Raw genomic sequence first — 19,985 nt, 5'->3', positions numbered from 1 at the left:
AAAATGCGTGCTTGGCACGTTTCTAGCTGGTGCCAGCGTCTGGACGCAGTCACCGCGCTCTAGTGCCATCATCAGTGCACCAGCCGCACATGCACATGCCATTCATTCTCGGCTGGCTGCGATGGCCGACAGCCTTGGCTGGCGGTGGGCTCGCCTCACCGTCGCGATGCATGCTGTCACCGCTGTCGATGCTCTGGATTCGCCCCTCGTCGCCCCATGCCAGTCCTACTCCACCGGTTGTCGTCGCTGTTCGCTCAGGTGCGTGGCATCACAAGGCCATAGCCGTCCTCGCCAGCATTCGCTTGTGCCTCTGCATCGTGCTGTTACCTCACATACGCTCGCATCACTTGTGTCGCGTTGTCACTGCCACTGCTGCGCGCCTGGTCGCCGTCGTCTTCCGAGTCAAGGCGCTGTGGTTGCATGTCATTGTGCTGGCCTCATATACGCATGGAGCCATCCCCTGTCATGCTGCTATCCTCTTCCATTTAGTGGCTGCGCCACGCCACGCTCCCTGTCACGTTGACTTGAGTGGCATCACGCCGGCCGGCCACACCGCGCCAAGGCAAAACCCACAGAGCCGAGCCCTACCCTCATAATTGCATGTGTCTGGAGCTTGAATTGTAGTCTAGCATCATGCTAGGCCTACCACTATTGCGGCTGTACGATGTCAGGGTGTCAATTTGAGTTTTCCCCATCGCCGGTCACCATAAGATCGAGCTGAGTCGTCCATCTAATTAGCCTTGCGTAGTCCACCTCCTTTCAATTAACTATGCACCCAACTAGCTCTGGTAGTTAGCTCATGAGTGGAGTCGACTGAACGAGCTTTCATCCTCTAGTGAGATAATGCAGGGCATTTTCCTCATGGTGGCCCGCCATGACTATCGAGGCTGGTGCTCGGCCAGGGCATCACTCCATGCTCTGTTGTTTCAATTGAGCGGTGCTTTTGTGTCGCGTTGACTTGGTTGCCTTGCCCGTGTAGCAGTTTCGCCGATAGAGCAGCAGGTCGCTGGGGACACTATCACCATGCTTGCCATGAACCAAAGCAACCCCGCGCTCATGGCCAACCACCCTGCTGAGCCCCATGACTTCGTCCAGGCCATCCTTCACGTATCTGGTGAGGCACCTTCGCTCCTAGGGTAGCGGTAGAGGCGTTGGGCTTGGTTAATTCACCGGCACCGATATCACCATAGCCAAACCCTGCCATGGTGCATGGCCACGCCTCTGTGTAGCACTAATCGTGGTATTACCTCTATAGAATGTGCTTGTGATGAGGAGTGTCGCGGTGGTGAGGATTGCTGCCGAGGAGGTCCGTACTCATCGACGTTTGGCTAGAGATGTCATGGCCTCTGTTAAGTTCCAGCCAGGGACCTTGAAATGGGAATTCGAAGTGAACTGGGGGGTTAAGTGCGAGCGTCAGAGAGAGAGTGAAATAGTAAAAAGGACTGTGGGTTTATTTGGTTGAAAGCCAGGGTCTCTTTTGCATAATCGTCGGAGCGCGCGTGGGTCTCCCCGCGTTGGGCCACTATCGCGCGTGGGCCGTGCCGGTGTGCGGCACATGCGCGCGTGCGGGGCGCTGGAGTGGGCCTAGCCGCTTGCTCGTGGGCCACGCGGGTGGAATTTGGTTTTTTAATTTCCTGTGAAATTATGAATGTTTATTCAATTTAGTTTTGAGCTAAACTTTGAAAAATAATAGTAAATTCTATAGATTTCCAAAAATAGCGAAACAAAATTTGTTAGGTTCACAAAAATGCTATCTATCTATTGGTATAGTTAGTTTATAGTTAGCTATGATAATGATAGGTTCATAAATTCAATTTAGAAAGCTTAGTATTATTTAGCTTAATATTTGTAGGAATTTTTGTGGCAAATTGATGATAGCTTTAGCCATGAAATTTTTATAGTAGGTTCATTAGATTATAATGTACACACTATAATTTTTGTAGCACTAGAGTAGGATGATAAATAGAATAGCTAGTACTCTTTGTCTTATCTTATATAGAGTAAATCGATATTAAGAATAGGGATTCCTTTAGTTGCTAAGTTAATACATGAAATGTGGCATACCTGTTTAGTGGAAATGATAAGTAACGTAACATCTTAGTTGGTAGAGCTAGTTTAGTAGCTTGATAGATGTATTTTGTTTTAAGAGTTGCTGTTGTCGTATTACTAAGTGTTGCATCATCATTTCATGCATGTAGATCACGAGTTGGTAGAGTTTATGCCTGTGGACGAACAGGACTACGAGGAGATTATTGAGGAGTACGAGGAGGAGGTTCTCATATAGGAGGGAGCCCCAGAGCCGTTCGTTGCTAACTTTGTTGACCCACCGCCTGCCCAAGGCAAGCCCCGGTGCATAATCCCTATTTTTGAATGATTATTGAATATATATATGATGTGCATTTATGTTACAGGCATTTTATGAAAACTACATGCATAGATATATCTACCTATGAGTTCTACTGGTATAGGTCGAGTAGCTGCTATGCTCAGGATTTTGGTAGCATGAGTAACCTGCTGTTACTCACAACAGGTGAAAATTATGATCACTCATGATAAAATGGTGGAAAGGAAAAATGGTGACTGGGCAAGGATATGGTTTGGGTATTGGTGGGTGTAAGAGGTTGTGTCCTGCGGCCAATATGGCATAGCTTGGTTACACTTTTTCCCTGTCTATGTCCGTTAAGGACCAGCCATTGCATTAGGCTCTAGGCAAGTCATAGATTTATTATTTCGAGCACATACTTAGGTATGGGCACAGGGAAGACTTGTTGCTCTCTTGTCGTGGGTTCCGACTCTTTTCGGACCGACTGATTGGAGATGGGGATGGTGGAGGTCCTTGCACTGCATTGAGTCCGGGACTCAGGAGTGGGGGCTTGGAGTCCAAGTTTGGATGGGGACCTAGACCCCATGACAGGAGGGTGATGGGTTGGTTCTGCTTGTGCCTGGGGTACAAGCGGGGCGTATGTTTTCGGGGTACCCAGCTAGGGGCATTGATTCGTGAATCACCAGGTGATCTGGTACGGCTTGTCTATGGTCTAGCACCATAGTAAGAACTAAAAGATGAAAGGTGATGAAATGGAACTGATTGCTCAACTCTTGCTTGAAAATAGAATATGTGCTTACATAGAATGGCTAGATAATAAATTATCATGGATGCTAATAATAATATAAATAAGGATCCACTATCAGCATTGCTTTCTGCAAAAAGAAACCCAGCAAACCATAAAGCTTATCATATCCCTTGGAGTCAGGAAATTATTCCCAATAGTCAGATAAGTCTTGCGAGTACATTGTATACTCAGGGTTTATTTACCCCTGTTGTAGGTAATGCTTGAGGAGTAGTAGTTGTGTGAAGGATTCTTCTAGTGGGCACAGACGGATCCTTGTTTATTATCGATAGATGTGTTTTTTCATTCCGCTGTTTAATATTCCACACTCTGAATTTGGTACTATAATAATATATTTTTAAGAACTCTGGATGTATGAAATGGATTATGTATTGTAACTCGTTCTCATTATTGGATCCTTGGGGAAAAATGTGGATCTTTCGGGCTCTCCCTTGGGGTGTGACCGACGGATACCATCTACTGTAGCTTACTTTCGGGGTGCTTAGTGTCTGGTGGAAGACGAGCACCTCCGTAAGTGCGTTATTTTGGGCGGTTATGCCACACAAACTTCATTAGCTTCAAGTCTAGGACATCGCTATTGACCTTAGCACCCACTTCTGAAAATTCTACTTTGCTTTTGGTACACATGACATGTAAGCCATTGGGTCCCATAGGTCTGATGCTAAAGGGTCCCGTAGGCACATGTTGGATGGAGAAAGAACCAAGCAGAGACTTTTATGATGAATTGCAAGCGTCACGGATGAGTAACTGTAGGTCCCATAGGTACACATCGGATGGAGAAGGGTCCCACAGGTACACATCACATGGAGAAAGGATCAAGCGAAGACTTTTATGATGAATTGTAAGTGTCATGGATATATAACTAGTTCAATGATGAAGCCCTATTCGTTATAGATTGAATATTGTTCGTCACATATGTGTAATTAGTTCAATGATGAAGCCCTATTCATCATAGTATTAAAGGTGATTGTCATAAATGAGTCACATGAGTGATCTGCAACGAAACCCTATGCTCTTCTATGATGTTTTTATGACGATGCCTGCTTTCATCATAGATAGGAAGGGTTGGAGGATCATCACCACTAACCTATGATGGAACAGAAATATTCGTAATAAAAAGCGCTCTTCTATGACAATTTTGGATTCGTCATTAAGATTTTCATCATAGAAGTGGATATTTCTAGTAGTGTTTTTTAGTCCACAAGTACACTAGTGTGAGCAACACATTAATCCATGGTGGAGAGATGACTTAGACATGTTGCTAGTGCTCAACTAATGAGATGAAGGAGCTCGTTCCATATGAGACATTGTTGGCGGTCACTAACGATCAAATCCGATCGCCAATTACTATCCAAAACAGGAGAAATTAGGCAAACTTATACACATATGCATTTACTATTGACATAGTTCCACTTGTATTGCAAGCTTACTATTTTGCAAGACCCATATTGGAATACTAGGGAATTATAGTCAAAGTATGATATACATCAAAGCGCAAAGCAGATCATTTGCAAAAAAGGAGAAGAAGGCCCATCCAAATACCAATTCTGGGCCAAGCACCGGCGTAGACATGGTCTAGGCCCACCCAGCAACCGACTAGAGAAGGACGGTGGCTAGGCGCACCAACCACCGCCACCGCCTCTCGGGCCCACATTGCACAGGCAGTATTGTTAATGCTAGGGAGGTCAGTTACATAGGGGTTTCCATGTATAGCACACCAAACCATCCTCACACTAGTATAAGAAGAGGGGAGGTGCTCACGATTCAACACACCAACATTTAGGGCCTCTACCTCACTACTATACTCTTGTACTTTTTTAGCTTTTAGTAGTAATTTTGAGCTAGCAAGAGCTACCTTGAAGAGCTTGGCTCCTTGGAAGAAGAGTAACTTTGGTATGAATACTATGAAGAGATCTTCCATAGCCTTGTTCTCATATCTTCAATATAGTAGTGCATATGAACTACACTATAGTTCTCATGTTATAATCTTGACATATGAACTAGCATATAGTTTGTATGGTATGATCTTAACATGTTCAACTTTATGCTTAACCATTCATACATCTTGTATGAGTATAATTAGAGTTAATTTGAGGTGGCGGTTCATCATGTCTTCGGGTGTGCCCAAGTCCTTTACCTATCGATCCGTAGGGTCGGGGACCTAGGGGGATTTGGGTAGTTTTTGTGTACGCAAGCGTGGTACTTGGGTATGGAGAGACAAGTGAATATATTTCATACTCTCCGGTTGAGGGGTAAGCGGCAGGTGGTGATAGCCCTATCCATCCCTTGTAATCCCCCATGTCCGGATAGGGTGTAGGAGTCTAAATCATCACATGAGGTTGCTGGTAGACCAGTACTCAGTGGCCTCCCAACCTATCTTACACTTAGTTCTAGCTCTAGTCATGTAACTTGTATGATCATTAACTGTTCTTTGACGGCTATATTAGAACATGCCTGCTCCACTTATGAACATTTTTTTATTCTTTGTTTTTCTTTTATCCTTGAGGCTAGTCTAGATGTGTGTCCACTATCCTAAAACTACCATTTTTACCCATGTTATAGACTATTAGTTTACTAATGCAAGTATGTAATCTTGTTCATGCTCATGCTAGACACTTATACCTTACCATCCTTTAGGAAAATATAAATAACGATACCCTAAATACTTTCGGATAAAATGCTACAACAATAGATTCGTGCACTTGCAGATATTTTCTATAATCATTAAGAACTATCGTAGTTGATGTTTCTTGGCGGGGTCACTAAGGTTAACTCAATCTTAGTGATGGTGCTAAGAAATACCAACAGGCATTTCTGGCTCCGTTACCAGGGATGGACTTAAAACCTCCATACTTGGTGATCGCGCTAAGAAATGCCAACAAGCATTTCTAGCGCCGTTGCCGGGGAGGGCATAGGTTAAAGAATCTAGTAGGACATTATCATGAGCACATGCATGTAATGGTAGCCATAGTTTATGCAGGCTAATTCAACTTGTTTTCTTCCTGTTGTGGATAAAAATGGGATAGTGTATGACTGGTTACAACCAGCCAAATAAACTACACTGATAATCTGGAGGCGCCCTTAAGGAAGAACAGGTCACATACTGCTTCTTCCTCTGCTACTCCGCCAACAGTTGAGCTAGTCACCGCCGCACCATCCGCTACTACCGCTATGGCCAAGACACTCCACGACTACTCCACCCCCGTTGTTGCCAACATGCCCGTTGGGCCCGCTGTCAACATGGGAGCTAGAAACTTTGAGCTGCGCACTAGCCTGATTACAATGGTGTAGGCAAACCAATTCTGTGGTTTGCCTACCGAGGACACAAGTGCACACTTGCTACACTTCCTAGAGCTATGTGACACCATCATGATCAAAGACGTTGCACCAGCTTGCATAAGGCTCCGTCTATTTCCCTTCTCCCTCATGGGAAAGGCAAAATAGTGGTTCTATAAGGAGAAGGAAGCTGTCAGTACATGGGACAAATGTTTCGCGGTGTTCCTCGTGATGTTTTTTCCCCTGGGCAAAACCAATGCCCTAAGGGGGGGAATTTCAAACTTCCAGCAAACTTCATTGGAATCCATCCCCGAGGCATGGGAGAGGCTATAGGATTACATCCAAGCATGCCCACACCATGGGATAGAAAACTAGCTCATGCTCTAGAACTTCTATGAGGGGCTTACGCCCATGTCAAACGGGCACATAGATTGTAACACCCCTGGTGTTAAACATCACTAAAACTTGATCTTGTCATCATCATGCATACTAAACATGCACATTAGTTAACCATGTCTTGCATTCACTAAAAACAATGCTATTTTGTTGAAGATGCAATGCATATGTGGTGTGTTGTGCTTCAACCAAAATTTTCTTTTAAGGTACTTTGTGACCTTGTATTTTTGAATTTCACTAAAAGTACTTGGAATTGTGCCCTAATAAACTTTGAGGTGTGAAGTGTGTGGTTTTCATTAGTGTCAAGTGTGGGCATGAATTCAAGTCCAACCAACTAAAATGTGATTCTAGATTTGAATTTGAAAGTGAATTTCAACACTTACTCATTAGTGGGTAAGCATTGGAATTTAAATTTGAATTCAATTTTGGAGGAATTATTAAAATGAATTTTTCAAATAAATTTGATTCAACTATTGCATCATTGATTGGTACAATCCTTATGTTAACCAATGATGGTTTTGGTTGATGAGTTTGACAATTAATTAATCACTAATTAAATCTCCAAAGTAGCAAAACAAATCAATTCTAGAAACCCTAAACTGAAATTGTTGTTTTAGTTTCAAAGTGCTCCTGTTTGGAAACCAAGATCTTGAAAACTAGTGAGTTTTTTATATCTGTTCCTTAAGCAAAGTTGGAGCCTGCATGAAGATGAACAAGTCTTGTTCTTGGAGAATCTTGAGTTGATGTTTGGAATTAGGAGAAAAAGAGGAGAGAAGATTAGGGTTCAGTTGTCTTGTTCATCGGCGGCAGCAGCATGCAGTGTGCCTGCTTTGCTAGAGTCGACGCTGCTCTCACCACTTCACATGCATATGGCATGCAGCAGCTTGCCTAGCCATGTTCTAGCAGCTGCTTGCGCACCACAACTGCCTCACCTCGTCCTTATCTAGATCGAGTCATCGGCGCCCTTCTCTCCCTCCTGTCTTGATCGCCGCCGGTAGAACTCATTTTGTCGATGCAATTTGCCACCACCGCTGCACCATCACCTAATTCCTCATGCTCCCAACTCCGCTTGCTCCTCGCGCATCTCCCTAAATCGCTCATGCCGCCCCTTGCCGATGAATTTGGCTGCATGCGCTGATTCTCACCGTGACGGCTCGCCATCACCACCAAGGTCACCCTCACCGTGGCCAGTCTGTGGTCATCCTTGCTCCCTCCTCTGTCTTGTTCCATATCCACCTTAGTCTTGTATAGCTCGTCTTCATGATGGTTGAACCATTTCTCTTTAGGTTGTGCTAGAACATCACCTCGTTGTCATGTCCACGCCGCCGCAACCGCCCTCAACGACGGCGGCCACCTTTGTTGCTTCCCCGCTTCAACCACCTAGCTCCGTGCTATCAAGGTGTTGATGGTAGTTAACAACCATTATAAACCATCAATATAACATGCATAAGGGCATAAATATAATCACCAATAAAGGTTTAGGGGTTTAAACTAACAAATTCCACTAGTTTTGGTGAATCTATATTTTCTGTAGGGCTAATCTAGAAACCAATCAAGGTGGACCTAGATGTCAAAATTAATCATGCTTATCCATGATGAAAATAACCCTAGAAGGTTCAAGAAGACTCGAGAGGACTCCACACTAAAGCAAAGAGCGAGACACCGCCAGGTAGGCCAGCCGGTCCCTAGGGCTCACATGTGAGTCCCGCCTCATTACATCGGTCCCCCACCACCTTGAGATTGCATCTACGTCATTTATTCAAGTTAGTTTGATATGAGGGCTCAAGATTGATGCTCTAGCCTATATATACCAGCCCTTGCCACCCGCCAGGAGGACACCTAGTCATTAAGTCATTTGAGGAGATAGAAACCCTAATCATCCTTAGAGCTGCATAAATATTTACATGTTTGCTACAATTGTTATGATAACATTGGTATTCACAATATTCATGTTCTTAGTTATAATGTTCATCATCTACTTTGATTATATACTTAGTATAATTGGATTATCATCATGTTCATGCATAAGTTTGTATAGCGCTCACTCTAAGGATCGATGGGTGGGTGGTTGACATTATGTAAGCATGGTGCTTATATATTGTTTACCTGTGGATACACCCTACATTCTGGATCATGTGGTAGATCACGGATGTGACACTCCCATTGAGTCCTTTGTAGTCCACTCCCCGAATATAGGTATGCACGTAGGATGCAGTTATGAAGGAAGACAAGCTCTGTTCTTAATCTCTCTTAGTAATATCCCTTATGTGTAGATATGACGATGGTCTTAGCAATGACTACTAGGTATAATTGCACTAATCAATGTATGCTTTGACTTATAATTAAGAATGACTTAGGAATTATTCCTCTAATATTCTACCTGACCATGTTAATGCTATAGAAAAAGTACTCTGAGTGATTTATCATTATTATTAATCAATACTTATCATATATCTTATCCTATGACTTACCTCGTTATGAGTAGAACAGTGGTTATGGTTTACTTCTCTATCAATAGTATAAGTTATCAATACATGACCATGCTAGACCTTCCCTGTGGTAAAAATATAAATAACGATACCTGGAATACTCTCGGGTGAAGTGCTACAATGGTATATTATCTGTGCGCATGTAGATTCCATTTCATTCATATCTATATATTCTTTCTAGTCACATGAATAAGAACTACTTAGTATCATTCTAATAGTAATACTACATAAAACCAACAAGCATCTCTGGCACCATCATTAGGGATGACAACCTAGTACAAGTAATGCTAGGAGATATAGTCATATCATAGGTGGCTACTTAAAACAAGTGACAAGTTAATAAATACCAACATGTGGTGAGCTACTGGTTGTGTTGCTCGCCTTCGTTTTACCTCTAACGACCCTTCATGGCCGATGTGCGGCTCGCCACATCACCGTGGCCGCCATAAATGGCGTAGAGCTCGCGCGATGCCGTTATCAGTTCAATCATCACCTTGTTTGGGTGTAGTAGGTCGTAGGGAAGCCACTAGTACCATCCCCATTGTCAGAGACCTTGTTGTTGGTGTGTTCTGCCTTGCTGGAGCACCGCCGGCTGCCATGGTCACCGTCGAATTAGCTACGGTGTAGTAGATGTTCATCCAGTACCCTTGATCGATGTGCTAGACCGCTATGATCATGTAGATGTTTTTGCCATCACCGGAGTCCTCAACGACGGCGAGAACCTACCGGTCAAAGTTCACGCCATCGCAGTCAGTGCGGCTAGTACTATGCATGTGACTAGGCCCCCTCTATCAGTCACTGTGGCTAGCGGGGTCTGAGTGTAAAATGATTTTCTTCGGTTTTATTCTTTCCAGAAAATGTTAATATATGCACTTTTTTGTTAAATTCCTAGAAAAATATAGAAGCATGATAAAATTATGAATATTTTTGTGTAAGCTTATCTTTGGACGCTCTACCTAGAAAAAATATGAAATGATGAAAATCAATAGTTTTTGCATGCTTTAAAATTACCTCTTTTAATTAATAAATGCACATTTCATGATTTTTATAGGCTAAAATAAATATCTTTTAATCGAGAAACTTTTTTGTGTAAATGTTATGTGCAATATCCTAGCTCCACAAAAAGTTTGGTACTATTTTGATAATTTTTAATTATCCACTTAATTACATGCCTTTAATTAATTAATTAATTAATTAAAGCCAAAATAATTAGAATAAATCATAAATTGACTTGACTGTGATTTTGGATTGATTGTGGACCTTGGGACACAAACATCTCAGATGTTCCTTGTGATAGAACCGCCTAATTTATACAAGATCAAGTATGGCTGTCCCCGCTAACACGTTGACACGCACATACTTTCACTTATATAAACCCGTTAGTCCGCCGAGTGTCACGAAGGACCTTGGTAAATCAATATCACAACCAAGATCGCGTGATTAAGCAAATACACATCACATACGTAGAGTTGCAGCGGAAATAATATTACAAATGGGTTCACAAATAATAGTACAAGTTTGGGTTTCAAAATCGATTAGTGAAAACAACATAGCTTTCAAATGATTACATTAATATAAGTTCCAAATACATTGCTAGCATAAGTGACATCCTTAGATTAAAGCATATAGATGAGAAGTAAATATAGAGTCACTGAGCCCACCGGCGGTTAGCCACCATCTTCAGCAGACCAAGAACTCCACCTACAACATGGTGGGATAAAACCTGAGTACTCGAATGTACTCAGCTAGACTTACCCATCATAAACCAAAAATAAAATAGCTCCAAGGATTATGCAAGGCTTTATAGGTGGAGGTAGCTTGACAACATTTTGCATAAAAAGCGATTAACTCAGTTATACAATTATAATTCTGTTATCTAGTTACTTATAACTATCCATCTCTATATTAGCAACTATCATGTGCCAAACATGTGATATATCATTTTAATAGCATACAATAGTAACCATAGCCGGTGTAGTAACTTTATGTTTATTTGAACCATCATATTCCATAATCCAATTACTACGATGTTGGTGCTAGCCAAGTTTCTCACTATCTGAGATAGACGGCGATTCGAATCGATTTCAACCAGCTAGGAATTTATTCCTAACACAAACCTAGGTCTACCAGCCATGGTAGCCTTAGGTCACCTTTGGTACAACTCAGGTACACATTTTGTGGGTTCGTCTAGCGCCGCACAATTAGGGACAACCAGCTGCCAGGACGATCAGGACTACCTTGCCCTTGGGCTCATGTTTGGCTCCCCGTACATCCTTACCGCACTTTTACAGAACAGGGCCTGGCCTGAGTTGAGCTACTCGGCTTCATGGTCAGAATGAGTTATCCGACCAGCTAAGTGATAGGCATACGTTCAATCTTGTTAGAAGGGCCAATAACGGTACTGTCCTTAATTGACATAGACGGGGATAGATCCACACCCAAGACCTCCATGTCTTGTTGCTTCTCTATCAACATCCCGCCTAGTCTCCATTTACATTACCCCATGATTCTTTTCCATGATAGCAAATATAGCCAACCGTGCTTCGATATCCACCTATATCTCGTAGGTGACAGGAAATCACCTGACTTCTACCGGTCTAAGCATGGCTAAGCATATATTCGATCCTAGACCTACACAGGGTTAAAGGTATATTTCTAAACAAGGAATTTATATGCATCAAGTGGTTCCAATCAACTCTTATAACCTAATGCATCAAACATAAAGGACTCAGTAATATTTGTAAAAACATAGGAGGCTTAGAATGCTTCAGGGTTTGCCTATGATCCAACACTAGGTTAGTGTTTGTTAGATGACACTCGCTTAGTGAGCATCTCCTGTTCAACCATGTACTCCAGGGGTCCTTTCATCTTTGGGATAGGTCCACCATACACCGTCTTGCATCTCATTTACACCACAAAAATAATTGCACAAGCAAAATTGCACATGTAGCCCAACAGCAGTGATACAGAAAACTGATTGGAACTTTAGAGAAGCATAACTCGAGTTCTAGATCTCCAACAATCATGAATCATAACTTTTTGAAAATATTATGAAGTTACCTACAACTTTCTTGTTATCATCCTAAGATGATTCTATAGCTAACAAGGTCAATTAATCTAATGAATGCATCTCTATCCAAAACATGGACAGAATCTGACATACCACTTTAAATAGCTATAACTAGAGTTCTACATGTCCAATAAATGTGGTTCTTGACTTTTTAGAAACTTTATAAAATTATAAACAACTTTGTTATAAACACCTAAAGCTAAATCTACTATTAAAAAGGCCCCACAGTACCAATAGGGCAATCCTATCAGGGTTTGGGCAGAAACAGCCACAGAAATGTAAGCAACCATAACTAAAAATCGACTTAACCAAAAAATATACACCTTAGATTTTTGGAAACCTTATGAAAATTACTAGAACTCATGTATTGTCATCAAGACTTGATTCATAACTTAACTAAGCCAATTAATTCAAACATTAAGACCTATTCAGGATAGGAGCAAGGCAACACAGGGCATTTGTTATTTTTATAACTCTTAAACTATCAAGCCTAAAATCCTGAAGTTTTACCAGACATCAACCATCACCTTAGTAGCACTCCATAAAAATTTTTACATTTATTTGAGCACAACAACTGCATTTATGAAAAAGAGAAAATACAACTAGTATTAAAAACCTAACTGCATAAATATATTTTTACAGCACAATATTTAAACTAAAACATGCCACATTATAGATCTACTGCATATATAATTTCATAAGGATTCCAAAAAGTCCTCATTTACTATTTTATGATTTTACTAATAATTACTATGAATTTTCAAAGTTGATCATTCAGATCTATAAAAACCAAAGAAAAGGGATGTAAATCTTGCATTGGGGTCCCTGCAGAAAACACAAATTAAATGCTAATGAACCAGTCCTTCTCAGCACTATTCAAATGAGTCACGGGTTCTTCACTTAACCCCCTCTCTTTTCTCGAATTGCTGGGCGTGGTCCCTCCTCTCGATTCACAGCAGGGGAGATGGCCGGCTCGCGTTTTCCGGCCGATGGAGGCTCGTTGGCGGTGATGGAGTGGTGGGGAAGGACCAGGGGCCCATGCGCACATGCTGGGCTGCCCATCTTGGCCCGTGGTGGCCTGTGGCTGTGCAGCCACTGCACTGAGCGGCGACGACGGCAGCGGCCAACGGCGCTGGTCTAGGAGGTCTAGAGGTGCGGCGTGAGCTACGCAAGGATGTGCCATGGTTAGCAGGGAGCGGTGGAGAACAGAGACGGGGCACACGGCGATGATGCGAGCTCGGCGGTGGCGCTCATGGTGGCTGAGCTCTGGCACGCGCGCACGGCACCGAGAGTGAGCGAGAGCATAGAGGGAGGGCCGAGGGAGTGAGGGCGAGTCGCTCTGGTGCTCCACTACATCGAGTGAGGCGCGGGGCACACAGCATAGAGCAGGGGCGCATGGCGGCCACGTCCACAACACGCGTCGTTCATTGAGGCAAAATTCTAAACAGGTGGCGGGCGACGGTGAGGGTGAGGTGGGGAGCCAATTTGGGCCGTCTCTGGTGCGAATTGGACATTGAGCCTAAAACAAAGTTTGAAGCCCGCGAACTGCTCTTCATTTTTTATTTAGAGACCATGGTCATTAGAGCTCTGGATCAGTGAGTAATTAGGCTCCAAAGTGATAGTGTCAGCGCGTTGATAGCGATGAACAAAAGTCCAAATTGATGGTCCAAACGAAGTCACACGAGTGCCATCTTTTTACATACTCTTCTCCATCATGTACACTCCAACTTTTATTTTGGGGTCAAGTCAAGTTTCTTAACAAAAACATGAGAACGTGACATGCCAACGCCGATGACGATTAATTCCTGGCTAAGAATATTTCTAAGTCTGAAAATAGCCGCTGATTCAATCTTCAAGCCTCTGTTTGACCTATTTCCAAGATGATCTGGCTCTTGGTCCAAAAACAAAGTTTGCTCTACTCCACTCAAACTTCAACTTTGATTTCAGGTGCAACTCCATGCAAGCACTATAAGCCACAGTTCAAACCAAGTCAAAGTAGCATCATGGTAAAGCTTAAATTAGAGTTCTTGACCGATTGAAGCATTTTCTTGACCTTTGCTAAACACGAACCCTTCATGATTTTTGTTGTAGATTTCAATTAGAGTCATTTGGGCAAGGTAGCAAGGTTTGGTTGACGATCTATAATTCCATTCACTTAATAAAGCAATCCAAGAAAGATTATAACTTATCATTTCATGTGACTTTTTGATTCCAAACTTCATAAAACTTTTTCAATCATCCATGTGGATGGAAATTGATGTGAGGCATATGAAAGAATCACCTTCAACATTACTTAGGTATATATCTGAAAAGGGCCAATATGCAAGCAAAGGTGTGTTGCTCAAGTTTAAGTTGGAGCTCGCTCTTGTAGATTTGATCTTGACACCTTCATCACCACTTAACATGTCATGTTTGAGCTCAAACCCATTGCATAACTGATGACAAACACCTAGGGTGTTACAATCCTTGGCAATTTAATTACTATTGGTTGAGCTCATAATCAACATGTTAATAATAATATTAATATTGCTTTGTGAGTTACCAATCTAACTTAATCATGAAAGAAAGTTGAACTAAAGTTATTTAATCTTGTTTAATCGTCATAACCCATGTTAAGTATGGCATCATTCTAAAGCATGCAAATTTATTTATGTTTAGTGATCGAGAGTGGTGATCCCATTTGAAAGGTCCTAATGGCTAGAGGGGGGGTGAATAGCCTAATAAAAATTTCTACAACAACACTTAACAAACCGGTTAGACAATTATGAGGCGAAGCAAGTGTTGCGCTAGCCTACTAAAAATGCAAGCCACCTACCACAATTCTAGTTTAGATAGGATCTATCCACACGATAGCTAAGCCACTACACTAAGTTAGTGTGCTATCAAAGGCTAGCTAAAGAGTCACACTAACCAAACTAACAAGCTCTCACAACTAGCTACACTAAAGAGCTTGACAACTAGTTTGCGGTAATATAGATAGAGTGAGCAAGAAGATTATACTGCCATGTCATGGAGTGAACCAATCAATCACAAGAATGAATATCGATGAAGACCAATCACCTTGGAATCAAATGATGAACACAATGATTTTTTACCGAGGTTCACTTGCTTGCCGGCAAGCTAGTCCTTGTTGTGGCGATTCACTCACTTGGAGGTTCATGTGCTAATTGGCTTCACACGCCAAACCCTCAATAGGGTGCCGCACAACCAACACAAGATGATGATCACATAAGCCACGAGCAATTCACTAGAGTACCTTTTGGCTCTCTACCGGGGAAAGGTCAAGAACCCTTCACAATCACCATGATCGGAGCCGGTGACAATCACCACCCTTCAAACTAGAGTATTTGTCAAAGATATTTAACTCGGTTTGACCCAAGGACAAGCTTCTTCACACCTCCAAATAAGGGTTATCTTGTACCATGTTGAATTAAATACTTAGAGCTTATTTTCTAGATTAAACACTAGGTTTACAAGCCCACAAACATGTCATATTCTACCACTAGATCAAGTCAAGCATAGAAGCAATAGTGGTACCATACAATCATCAAATTCATTTGATTTTCATGAATGAGCCTAATAAAATTGAAAAGTGTCTAGATGCACTAAACATGTCCTTAGCAAGGATGTATGCCATGCCAATCAACTTTTACCTTGAATTGCTCGAAGGAGAGGCATGTCAAATAAGTGGGGAGTGCATTAACACATATTTGAGAAATCCAATATGTTCAACTCATTCCTTAGCTTGCAAAACCTTTTCTCATCCAATGGCTTGGTGAATATATCGGCAAGTTGATCTTCGGTGCCTACACTCTCAATGCAAATGTCCCCTTTTTGTTGGTGATCTCTTATGAAATGGTGGCGGACATCTATATGCTTTGTTCTTGCATGTTGAACTGGATTGTTGGTCAACTTGATTGCACTCTCATTGTCACATAGTAATGGCACTTTCTTGAACTTGATTCCAAAGTCACTCAAAGTGGCCTTCATCCAAAGTATTTGTGCACAACAACTACCGGTGGATATATATTCGGCTTCGGCGGTTGATAATGCAACACTATTTTGCTTCTTTGATGACCATGAAATAAGTGATCTTCCCAACAATTGACATGTGCCCGAGGTGCTCTTCCTTTCAACCTTGCATCCCACATAATCCGAGTCGGAGTAACCAACTAGCTCAAACTTTGCTCCTTTGGAATACCACAAACCAACATTTGGTGTATGCTTTAAGTACCTCAATATTCTCTTTGTAGCCTTCAAATGACTTTCTCTTGGTGAGGCTTGAAATCTTGCACACATGCATACACTAAACATGGCATCCGGCCTTGATGCAGTCAGATAGAGTAGGCTTCCAATCATAGACCAATACAATTTTTGATCCACCATGTTGCCACTTGCATCACTATCCAAGTTACCATTTATTCCCATTGGTGTGCTAATGGCTTTGCTATCACTCATGCTAAACTTCTTGATCATGTCCTTGATGTACTTGCCTTGACTTACAAATGTACCATTCTTCAATTGCTTGATTTGAAGACCAAGGAAGTAACTCAACTCTCTAATCATGGACATCTCAAACTCATTAGCCATCATCTTTCCAAACTCATCACAAAATCTTGATTGGTTGATCCAAATATGATATCATCAACATAGATTTGCAACAAAAATAGATCTTTTCCAATCTTCTTGATGAAAAGAGTAGTATTAACCTTGCCCATTGTGAACCCTTTAGAGAGTAGGAAGTCCCTCAATCTTTCATACCATGCTCTAGGTGCTTGCTTCAAGCCATACAATGCTTTCTTCAACTTGTACACATGGTTAGGCTTCTTATCATCTTCAAAACTGGGAGGTTGCTCAACATATACTTCTTCATTGATGTAGCCATTGAGAAATGTACTCTTAACATCCATTTGGTAGAGCTTGATGTTGTGGGCACAAGCATAGGCTAGCAAGATTCTTATTGCTTCCAATCTAGCAATCGGGGCATATGTTTCTCCAAAGTCAAGACCTTCAACTTGTGTATAGCCTTGTGCTACCAATCTTGCTTTGTTCCTTACTACTATCCCATCTTGATCTTGCTTGTTTCTAAAGACCCATTTGGTTCCAATCACATTGTGTCCCTTTGGTCTTTCTACCAATTCTCATACTTGATTTCTTATAAAGTTATTCAATTCTTCATGCATAGCATTCACCCAATCAACATCCTTCAAAGCTTTATCTATCTTCTTTGGTTCAATGGATGACACAAATGAGAAATGCTCACAAAATGAAGCTAATCTTGATCTTGTTTGTACACCTCTAGAAATATCACCAATGATAGTGTCCAATGGATGATCTCTTGCAATATTTGTTGGTTGGAGCATTGGAACTTGATTGCTTGCACTTGCTTGATCATTGGGTTGAGATGATGTACTAGCCACTTGATCATGTTCATTGTCATGAGATCCACTTGCACTAGCTTGATTTGTATCATCTTGCACATTTGAGTTAGAGAGCACTTATACTTGATCATCTTCGTCATCATTCACTTGCCTAGGCCTCAATTCACTAATATCCATGTTCTTCATGGCATTTGAAAGTTGAATGCCTCTAACATCTTCCAAGTTCTCATTCTCTACTTGTGAACCCTTGGTTTCATAAAATTCAACATCATGAACTTCCTCAAGAGTACCACTATCAGAATTCCAAACTCTATATGCTTTGCTTGTAGTGGAATAACCAAGTAGGAATCCTTCATCACATTTCTTATCAAACTTGCCCAATCTAGTGCCTTTCTTCAAGATATAGCATTTGCAACCAAAGACCCAAAAATATGCAATGTTGGGCTTTCTACCATTCAAGAGCTCATATGGTGTCTTCTCTTTCAATGGGTGACAATAGAGGCGGTTGCTACAATAGCAAGCCGTGCTGATAGCTTCGGCCTAAAAAGATTGACTCACATTGTACTCACTAAGCATAGATCTTGCCATATCAATGAGTGTTCTATTATTTCTCTCAATAAGTCCATTTGATTGAGGTGTGTACTTAGCCGAGAATTGATGTCTAATTCCAAATTCATCGCACAACTCATCAATTCTAGTTTCTTGAACTCACTACCATTGTCACTTCTTACTCTCTTGATGGTTGTTTCAAATTCATTGTGAATGCCCTTGACAAATGATTTGAATGTTGCAAACACATCACTTTTGTCCACTAGAAAGAATACCCATGTATATCTAGTATAATCATCCACTATCACAAAGCCATACTTGTTACCACCAATGCTAGTGTATTGTGTTGGCCCAAACAAATCCATGTGCAATAACTCAAATGCTTTACTAGTTCTCATCATGCTTTTCTTAGGATGGGTGTTTCCAACTTGTTTGCCAGCTCGACAAGAGCTACATAGCTTATCCTTTTCGAACACAACATCTTTCAAGCCTTTAACTAAGTCATGCTTAACCAATCTATTCAATTATTTCATTCCAACATGACCAAGCCTTCTATGCCATAACCAACCCATGCTAGACTTAGTGAACAAGCATGTAGATAATCTAGCTTCACTAGCATTGAAATCAACCAAGTATAGATTCTCATATCTAAAGCCTTTGAAGATCAAATTAGAGCCATCTACACTTATGATTTCTACATCATCTACCCTAAATATGCATTTGAATCCAAGATCACACAATTGAGCCACGGATAGCAAATTAAAGTTCAAGCTCTCTACTAGCAACACATTGGATATGCTCATGTCATTGAATATTGCAATCTTACCAAGCCCTTTGACCTTGCCTTTGCCATTGTCACCAAATGTGATACTATCATAACCATCATTGCCATTGGTTTTGATTGAGTTGAACATTCTTGCATCACCGGTCATGTATTGAGTGCACCCACTATCAAGAACCCAATGCCTTCCTCCGGCTTTATAATTAACCTACAAAAGAAAATCAATTCTTTTTAGGTACCCAAACTTGCTTGGGTCCTTGAAGGTTAGTAACCAAGCTCTTTGGTACCCAAATGGCTTTCTTCTTTGAGCCCATCCATGGTTTACCAATGAACTTAGCCTTTACACCATTTATACCCTTTGTAAGTGTATAGAATGAATCAAGCTTAATAGAGGATACATTATCATTTTTGCTCTTGTTTTTGCATTCATGTTCTTTATGACCCACTTGCTTGCAACTAATGCAAAACTGACCATTGTTCTTCACAAAACTAGTCTTATGAGGAGCAAAGGCCACCTTGCCTTTCTTGGGGTTATAGCCCAATCCCTCTTTGTAGAGAGAAGCTCTTTGGCTACCCAAGCACATAAGCAAGCGGTCCTCACCACCATAGGCCTTAGCCAAGGTGTGAGTGAGCTTATTGACCTCCTTCTTGAGATTCTCATTCTCAACCATTAGTGAGGCATCATAAGTGAGATCGTCACTACTAGATGAGGTGGAAGTAGAAGTGCTACAAGAAGGGTTAGCGGGAGCAACAATGATAGGCATAGATTGTGATTCATCAATTATATTATAAGTTAAACCTACATTGCAAGTTTCAACATGCTTTTTCTCATCATGTTCATTAAGCAAAGAGGAATGCGCCTTATCAAGCTTCTTGTGAGCCTTGCCAAGCTTCTCATGGGTTTCCTCTAGCCTC

The 19,985-nt window shown here is 41.6% G+C and overlaps 1 non-coding gene across 1 annotated transcript; it reads right to left on the bottom strand.

Moving 5' to 3' along the window:
- Positions 1 to 6,662: 6,662 nt before the first annotated feature.
- Positions 6,663 to 6,769, bottom strand: LOC136530024 (small nucleolar RNA R71). The gene has a single exon (XR_010777534.1). It is a non-coding gene; the product is annotated as a small nucleolar RNA R71 (small nucleolar RNA).
- Positions 6,770 to 19,985: the final 13,216 nt, after the last annotated feature.

This window comes from Miscanthus floridulus, chromosome 19 (genome assembly GCF_019320115.1).
Source record: "Miscanthus floridulus cultivar M001 chromosome 19, ASM1932011v1, whole genome shotgun sequence".
Classification (NCBI taxonomy): Eukaryota; Viridiplantae; Streptophyta; class Magnoliopsida; order Poales; family Poaceae; genus Miscanthus; species Miscanthus floridulus.
The sequence above is the reverse complement of the archived record's forward strand: the minus strand, read 5'-3'. Positions and strand labels throughout refer to the sequence as shown.